Consider the following 9796-nt stretch of genomic DNA (forward strand, 5'->3'; position numbering starts at 1 on the left):
TTTTGTTGATTGTAACCCTTTTGTTACCTGCATTTTGTTAAACGGATGTTTACCTTGAATAAATTGTTTATATAACATATGTATATTGCATTTTAGACTACATTAAAAAAACTATTAGGCACACCAATACAGTATAATCATATGCATGTTACTAGATAAAAAATTAAATGAAAGTTGACAGGATTTAAGTCATGTCAATATGTCATATCAGTTTATCATTTTGTCAGTAAAACTACGTAAATTTACAAATAAATATGTCATGCATGTCAGTATATATATAATAATAATAATAATAATAATAATAATATCTTTATTTAAAGAAGGTTACACATTAAGAACATACAATAACAATCATATATATCTTATTTCCAAAGTGGCCTTCTGAAAAAGAAAACAACAACAACAACAACAACAACAACAACAACAGGACATTCATAGGTAGAAAAATGAATGTATAATATGTAATTTTTAGAATAATACAACTCATATACTTTCGACAGGCACTCAACATTTTTTGTTTAAACATATATGTATATTGCATCATTTGTTCGTTCGTTCATTCGTTCGTTCATATATTTATTCATTCATTCATTCGATCACTCATTCATTCATATGAACATCAAGATATGCTTTGTATTTTTCTTTAAAACATTTAAGGTTATTAACATTACGAATATTTAAAGGTATATTGTTCCAAATGTTCATGCCATAATAAGAAAATGTGTCTTTAATATAATTTGTTTTAGGTCTTGTCCATAATACAATATCTTTCCGTGACCTAGATCTTAAGTTATATATTTTGTTGTCGGATAAAGTCATCAGTTCTGTCATATACGTCGGTGCCATGTTATTTAAAGTTTTAAAAACAAGCACCGCCGTGTGGTATTTACATCTGTCAAGGAACGGTAACCAATTAAGAGTTTTCGAATAGATTTGTTGACGGAGATCTTTGAGGTTGCTGTAAAATGATTTTAGCAATTCGTTTTTGTAACTTACAAACATTATTTTATGTAGTTTGTGTTTCCTTTACCCCATATAATACAACAATAGTCCATAATGGGCAATATATATGCATTGTAAAACAATAATTTCATATCAAAGTGCAAAAAATACGATATTTTTTTTCAATAAGGCAATTTTTCGGTTAAGTTTTTTACAAACATTGTCAATTTGCAAGTGCCAATTTAAGTTGTTATCTATGCAAATACCCAAGACTTTTTGATCAGTTACATTTTCAAGAGCTATTTCATTTATCTTAAGAATTAATTTTCTCATAATATTTACTTTTTTCTTGTTCCTATTACCATACATTTTGATTTATCTGGATTTAAGGCCATATTATTTATTTTGCACCATTTGTCAATGTTATTTAAATGATCTTGAAGTTTTTATTTCTACTTTTGATATATTTTCTCCGGACTCATAAAGAGTAGAATCGTCTGCGTATAAATCAATTTTCATATCATTACCAATGAAAGCTATGTCATTTATGTATATTAGAAATAATAAAGGTCCTAATATTGAGCCTTGTGGAACACCGGAAATTATTTTCATTGTCTGAGATTGTAGATCACCTATCTTAACTAGTTGTATTCTGTTAGAAAGATATGACATAAAAAACTTAACGGCATTTTCAGAAAAATGATAAAGTTTAAGTTTATGCAAAAGTATTTCATGGTCAACCAAATCAAAGGCTTTCTTTAAGTCTAAGAATACAGTCCCTATAATTTTTCCACTGTCAACATCTTTTAACCAAGTATCTATTAAACTTATGAGTGCAGTATTACATGAATGATTTTTACGAAATCCTGATTGGTCTATTATGAATAATGTTCGTTTTTTCAAAGAATGAGTGTATTTGTTTGGCAATATGGCGCTCAAATATTTTGGATATAGTTGACAAAATTGATATCGGTCGATAGTTATTTGCTTCATTCTTATCCCCCGATTTAAAAATAGGTATAACTCGAGCTCTTTTTAAATCATCTGGGAAAATATTAGATTTAATACTATTATTGATAATTGATGCAATTATTGGTGTAATATAATCTCCACAATATTTGATGATGTTTGGTCCAATTCCATCTAATCCTGTAGATTTTTAAATATTCAGTTTTTCAATAATAAGTTTTACTTCAAACGGTGTAATTAATTCAATATTAAATTCATGATGTATTAGCTTTTGGTCTAAAGTTTCTTTCAATTTTGAAAAATTTGTATTTGAAAACTTTGTTTTATGTATGATTAAAAAAAGTAAAAGAGATTTCTTTAACAATGCTATTAAAAATAACAAAGACCCGGCATTTTTATGGAAAAATTTAAAGGACGTTTCAAATCTGTTGTATTCTGTTAGAAAGATATGACATAAAAAGAACAATATAGTAGTAGATATGCATGTCATGTCAGTTTATATAAAGATCATGTCAATAGATGTACATGTATAAGGTAATATCAGCATGTAAATATAATATAAGCTTAATAGGTCAGGAAAGTCATGTCAGTAGATAAATCAGTCATTTAATCAGACATATAGACTATGTTTGTAATTTCTGTACAGTAGAACTAAGTATTTTGAAACTTACATAATAGAACTCTGATATCAACTACCATGTACCAAAACACCATCACAGTCAGTAGGTACCTTGCTGTAATTTTTCTTCCTGGTAATATTTCTAGAAAAAAAATATAAACCCAATCAGTATATTGCTTTTCTCACGAACAAATTATAAGAGTCAAAATCAACAAAGCAGAGCCACAAACACGAGACATTTAGCCATAAATTTGGACATAATGCACCCAGTAGGGCACCGAACAGGGCAAAAATGCACCCAGTGGGGCACCGAACAGGGCAAAAGTGTACACAGTGGGGTACCGAACAGTGCAAAAATACACCCAGTGGAGCACCGAGCCGGGAAAATGCACCCAGTGGAGCACCGAACAGGGCAAAATTGCACCCAATGGAGCACCGAGCCGGGAAAATGCACCCAGTGGGCCACCGAACAGGGCGAAAATGCACAGTGGGCATCGAATTGAGAAAAATTAAATATCACAACCGCAAGTTATCCTATTTTTTTTAAACGAAAATTAAGTAATTGTTACGCATTATGTTTGACATTCTGCTTAAAAACGAAAATTCGACTCGTACATTCTTTGATTTTAAAATTTCTGTTAAACGTTCTAAGATTAGCTATAAATAAAGTCAATCCGACCTTGCAGACGTCTGGCTGTATGTCGCGCATAACGGGTAGCAAATACTTCTCGTTAATTTCTAAAGCAAAATGATTTACAAATTGAAACATCTACTTGTAAAAGATTAAAACAAAATAAATAACTAGATACAACATACTTTTTATGTAGACCAAAGTTTTGTTGACATATACATTCTGCATCATCTTTGTCTACAAACACGTTTTCGTTCCTGAAACACATCATAACAACTTCTTATATATTTACAATTTTACCAATTGTGGTCATGTTTGAAGAGTACCAAGCTGTAAAGCTAGTACTGGCAAAAATGGTATAAATACCAATTTTCTTACAACTTCCACCTGATATGAGTATAATTGTACATGCATTGTATTTCATAAATATACAGACAACTTTGACAGATAGCTCATAATATACTCGTATAGCTTTAAAAGTGATAAAATTATGACAAAAGGAAAAATATCGATCCAGACAAAAAGCTATACTGTATAGATATTAATGCATCGGATGTAGATGTATAAACATGGTAACCATTTTATTGCAATATTAAATAAAATTATTATGTCAACTCAGTCAATGTTGTGGGGACATGTAATGTTGAGGCGACATTCAATGTTGATGGGAAAATCATAATTGTTTTTAGAGTTAAAAACAATTATTTTTTCTTATGAATTTCTCTTTCATGATTCTGTATCAAAAGCTACTAATAACTTATTAGAAATATTGATAAAGATACCTACCTATAGATCAGCTCTTCAGCTCCCGGTGTCCACATAAAAAGGCCTTATTTTTCGACTTCCGCTTCCACCATACTATATCCGTTTCAACAAACGCTTGTTTTCATAAAATAAAGATTTTTCTAGAATTGTTCAATGTTGTTTATCAATGATTGAGAGTGTAGATGTAACACGTGTGCCTCACGCTAGATTTATATCTATCAAAAAGGAAAATGAAACTGTTACTTTAACTATTTTGTGCATGACCAAATATAGATTTGCTTTTATGAAAGCGAAGGTTTGATCAGAACAATATGCGTAAATTGATATTAGTTTGTCGGGTAGTTGTTTTATTATGACGAACATTGGGCTTGATGGAATGTTACATGTTAGCAGAACCGCCAATCATTATTCTAACCTTCACAAAGTTCAGTAACACGTGGCATCTTCTACATAAAATATGTCGCCATGATATTGCAGAATATATTTACGTATAATGACGTTTAGTTTTGTGCATATTTTCAAGTATGAATTAGTAAAATTATAATTGAAAGAAGTATGTCGTTAAACAAGTATTCAATATATCTATAGATATTAATCAGAATTACGATAAAATCCATCTTAATATCATTGGAAATTGTTGTCAGATTTTAAAGTATATTCTGTATTTGTGCAAAACGTAACTATAGTCACCCCTGTGGCACCGTTTTATGTCGCAACGAAGCTAAATGTCGCACTTGCCGCTAAATGTCGCAGTATCTTGATATGCCAGATTGATAGTCAGTTCTAAAAAATGGGAGCCTTGAAAATTATACAAATTCTGCGAGTAGGATAAGGCTTGCAAATATGTATAGTCTTACCAGTGTCAGAATTGTCGGCTATGCAATCCGTCACATTACCTATTTATTACAAATAGAATAAGTCGAATATAGAAATAAAAGAGACTACACTGAGGTTCTTGACTTGACGGGACTGGAAATAGTTTTTTCATGATTGATATTCTATTTGATATAGATCATGACCAATAACTTAAATGTACAATTTCAGATCATGCGCTCACTCCGTTTTTCCTGAATGAGTATTCTAACAGTGAAAAATGTCCCAATATTGAAAAGTGTTGCAACTGTTTTGACTCAAATTGGGCTAAGAATAGTAAAAAATACGCTTTTCAATGTAAGTCTAAGGACTTTTTAACTTTATTATTAAAACATAACCTAATTAGGACTTCCATTCTCCTAAATAGGAGAGATAAAAACCTTATTATAATTTGTAAACTAAATAGGAATTTTTACTCATAATTAGGAGAAATAAACCTAATAACAATTTTGTTACTACATTGTATTTATAAGAATTTTTTAAAGCCTATAGAAGAAATAAAAGCATAATTAGGAGTTGAAAAAACATCTTAATTAGGAGCAACTTCAAAACACTAAATATAAAATTGAACCCTAATTTGAACACAAGATTTTTATGCAAAAAAAAAGGTTTTATATTTCTCCTAAAATATAAGTGTTTAAGACTTTTAATTAGGACATGCAAAGTCCTATATATTTTTAGGCATTGAAAAAGTCCTTACTTTAGGCTTTTCAAACTACTTAGCAGAAGTAACAAAGTCTTAATTATAACTCTTTTTTTTACAGTTTTTAAGAACATTTAGATTCTGCACCAGACGGTTCCGTACCAAGACTCCTTTGAAAACGTTGTCATTTTATTACAGATTTTCGACCTTTGACCATTTACATACACTGAGGACAAGTAAGGAAAGTGACCATGCGACCATATACACGCATCACATGATTCCCCCTTCTCTTTCGAAAAATGGACAAAGAGTTGTGTCTTCCCTTTTACTACATGGCAGATTTCAAAATATGTCATTTTATTTCTGTAATTGATTAGAAGGCTAATTTTCAAAATATGTCTTGAATTTGTTTATTAAGATTCAATATTTTTTAGAACTGGCTATCAATCTTGGAATATCAAGACTGAAAGTACAGAGCTGGTTCAGTCTGCAAGGATGTGCAATCTGGCATACATGTATCTCTATATTGCTAAAAAAATCGGTTCCAGCAGTCTAAAGGTGCAGTGTTGTTAACATTGATTACTTTTGATCCTAGCTCATTCGAAATTTAAACAAATTCTATTTTACAGTTTTCAATCTGACTTTATGCCTATGTAACTGTAGCATATGCTTAAGATAGAAAAGTTATCAATGCGATAGGTGCACCGAAGTGACAACACTTTTTAATGACACAGAGTAAACTTAATTTCAAATCACACTGATGTTATGTTACGAGCGTATTATTTAAAGAGAGGTTTTTATATCATTAAGTTATATATTTTCTTAAATAAGTCTCTGCTATTGGAATTATATATATTTTCTTTCAGTATCGAAATTAATAACAAGCTTTAAACGTAAATTGTCAGAATTAAATTCGAAAAGTATGTGAGTCCGTGTTATTTCAGAAATGTTTAAAATCTTACTGGTTTTGAAAAGGTATAGTCTCTATATTGCTAATAGATCTCGTTAACCCCTGTAATAAGCTAATTTATATGATCCGTTAAATAATATATTAAATGCTTCCTGTTTCCTTATCAATAAAATGAGACGGTTAATTGTGTAACGTATATTTTTAATTGGTCAACAATTTGGATGTTTTCAATGTCTAGAATAGTTTAAAGAAAATATATATAATTCCAATTGCAGAGACTTATTCAAGAAAATATATAACTTAATGATATAATAACCCCTCTAATGTTGGTAATAGCCATAGTTCTCAAAAGGAAACATGAGGTTAATCATCGCGAGGGTATATTTTGGTTTGCTCATTTTAAAAATATTTTGTCGTTTATTTTGTTCTCTTTATTTTTTATTTATTTTTTTTTTCTTTGGACGAAGTCCGTCTGTTATCAGTTTGACTTCCTGTAAAATTAACAGGGAAGGACTGAATATAAGAACAATTTTCGTTGGTCATTTTAAAATTACAAACTAAAATCGGCGAATCTCATTGGTTATTCTAAAATAAAATGTAAAGGACAGTTCTAACCCAAGGCCGTCGTCGATGGTCCGGCCGGTCCGGCTTTGGCCGGACCAATATTTTGGCCAAAAATGAGTTTTAAAAAAAAGAAAAAAAATCCGCATCGCTGATAAGCAATTTGACACATAACTGGCCACTTGAAGTTAAGTGTGAAGTTAATTGACATCGACGTGGCTTCGGACAGTTCACCGTATATATTATGAACATCTTAAACTAGTATGCATGAATTCTCTGAGAACTTGATAACATTTTATTGATTGTACACGGTAACCATTCAAAAGTCATTTTTTTATCACATATCCGTGCCGTTTTTGCGACTCCGTGAAAATGGTATTGCACGGCTGTGCTTGTATTTTGACGTCATTTGCGTTATACACAATAAATGTTAGCGTTTTTCTATGGGCGTCAATGAAAAATGGTTCTTTTTCACTTCAAAAGGTACTTATTTTTGGTATGACAATGTCATAAACAGAATATTAAATTCGTGTAAGTTCATTACTGAATTTATTGAACTCGACGAATAAAATATGATACTCGACAGAGGCTCGCATAATATATTTTCATTCAACTCGTGAAATAAATCCATAATCAACTCATTCAACTTACTCTATAACATAATTACAGTGCAGGGACGGTTCCGGCCTAAGTTTTTTGAAGAAATCGATCTTGCCATGGCCAGTGTTAAAGAGAGATTTGACCAACCGGGATATCGCGTACTATAGAACTATTAAGACCGGACAACCTTTGAAGACCGAGTGCACTAGAAAACTTGGTTTTGTTTGTGATTTCTATGGCAACGATATAAACTGAAACATCTTAGAGATGCAGCTTCAGCTGCTACGTTCACATATTCGACAAATCAGAAAATAGTACTGTTACTCTACCTGACGTTTTGAAATTTGTGTCAAAACAGTCGGTGCTAGAACGAGCACTGTTCTCTGATGTCGTTGTGTTGTTAAAGATTTTGTTAGTAATGCCTGCTACTAAGGCTACCAGTGATAGGACATTCTCGGCGCTCAGAAGAATAAAGACATACCTGAGATCTATAATGTCTCAAGTACGCTTGAACAAACTAATGGTGTTACATATTCAAAAGTAAAGGACAGATTCACTCAACTTACCTGTAATTGCCGATGAGTTCATTACCACCAGAGAACGACGGCGATGTGTTTTTGGAAACTTTACATAAAATGAGACTCTGTATTTTGTAAGATTATTTGAACAAAATACAAGTTACTGCTAAACAAAAAGCGGTTATTGTTGACTCTTTATGTAATATTCTTCCATCATGGCATCGATTGTTATTTAATACCATTGTGTGATTTATGTTAAAACAAAAATCCACGTACTGTAATATTTTGTAATATATTGTATTTGTTTTACAATAATTATCAGATAAAATGCATCTAAAGAATTATAACAACATCAGTTATTGTTTATTTTTCATTTGCCAAATATCAATTACATGTATTCATTTTTTTTATGTACACCTGCCCTTCCGTTATGCAAACCTTAATTTTCACCACTTAAATCTGTAAAAAATCGCTGACATTTTACTATAACATGTACTAGCGACAGGCTGAAAGCTGTGCCAAATATACGCGAAAACGCCCCTGAGAGCATCCTAGAATACAAAATTTTCCGGGGGAGCATGCCCCCTTACCCCCCTAGATTCTGACTAAAACATACCAAATTGGCCGCACCAATCACAAAATCGTGACGACGGGCCTGTAACCATTCTAGAATAAAATGTAAAGGATAGTTCTTACCATTCTAAAATTAAAATTTTAAGGCTAGCTCTATGATAAAATGTAAGGGATAGTTTTGCCACTATAAAATAAAATGCAGAGGATAGTTCTAAGATAAAATGTACAGGAATGTGGATTTTAAAAAAAAAAATTTTTAGGTTATAGATCCTGTAACACAATATTCTTATGGTTTTAAATCATAAATATAATGCTCAAATTAAGATTTATCAATATATTGTAGGTTCCAAAAAGCATTATTTATAAAGATATTACCGAAATTAAAATTTCATGTAAATAAAGGGAGGTAATAAAAATTTATTTTCTACAAAGTTTAAGTCCAATTTTACAATAATAATGAATGCATATACTTTAATGATTACATATTATATGCACAAATATTTGCAGTACATATATTACATATTCGTCGATGTTTGAAAATTGTTTTATTTGCATAATTATGTAAATATATATTATTTCACTTGCTCGCCCTTATGGTTTCTTTCGGTGGCGAGGGTAAACAAACGTAAATACACAAAGGCATGCCACCTTGATCACAACATTCAGGATCTTTAATTTGTAAATGATAACAACATTTATAAGTCAAACGTAAAACAAGTAAAAGGGACACTTTAAATAGAAGTGGTTCTTCTTTGAAATATCATCAATATAAATATGCTATGATTTAATTTTGTTGTTTACAAAATTGGTATTTTCTTAATAGTTACAAGAAATAATTAGCAAATCATTGTTATGCAAGCATAACTGACATTTCTCTTTGTATTGAAAACTTTGAAATGACATAATTTGCATGTTAAACGGTTATACTTCGGCCGAGTATCGTTTTAAAAGATATTTCTTGCTTATGTTGTATTGAGAGGTGGGTTATTGTAATTTATTCAAAGTGAATGCTATTGTATATTAAAATTAAATTGCAGTGAATAGGAATTTGAAAGAAATGTATAGATGATTTTAGGTTGATAAAATTGCATCAGTAGTTGATACTGGTCAAGTGTTCACAATCTATATGTATCGTTACTATCTCACACTCCACTTAGTATTTAAACTTTGCTCAGATTAAATATATACTTGT

The 9796-nt window shown here is 30.7% G+C and overlaps 1 long non-coding RNA gene across 1 annotated transcript; it reads right to left on the reverse strand.

The window, feature by feature from the left end:
• Nucleotides 1-2577: 2577 nt before the first annotated feature.
• On the reverse strand, nt 2578-4141 carry LOC132733735 (uncharacterized). Its single transcript, XR_009626205.1, has 3 exons — nt 3948-4141; nt 3347-3418; nt 2578-2672 (listed from the first exon to the last, which is right to left on the reverse strand). It is a non-coding gene; the product is annotated as an uncharacterized LOC132733735 (long non-coding RNA).
• Nucleotides 4142-9796: the final 5655 nt, after the last annotated feature.

Source organism: Ruditapes philippinarum, unplaced genomic scaffold, assembly GCF_026571515.1.
Source record: "Ruditapes philippinarum isolate M1 unplaced genomic scaffold, ASM2657151v2 ctg19618_1_1_1_1, whole genome shotgun sequence".
In the NCBI taxonomy this organism is placed as follows: domain Eukaryota; kingdom Metazoa; phylum Mollusca; class Bivalvia; order Venerida; family Veneridae; genus Ruditapes; species Ruditapes philippinarum.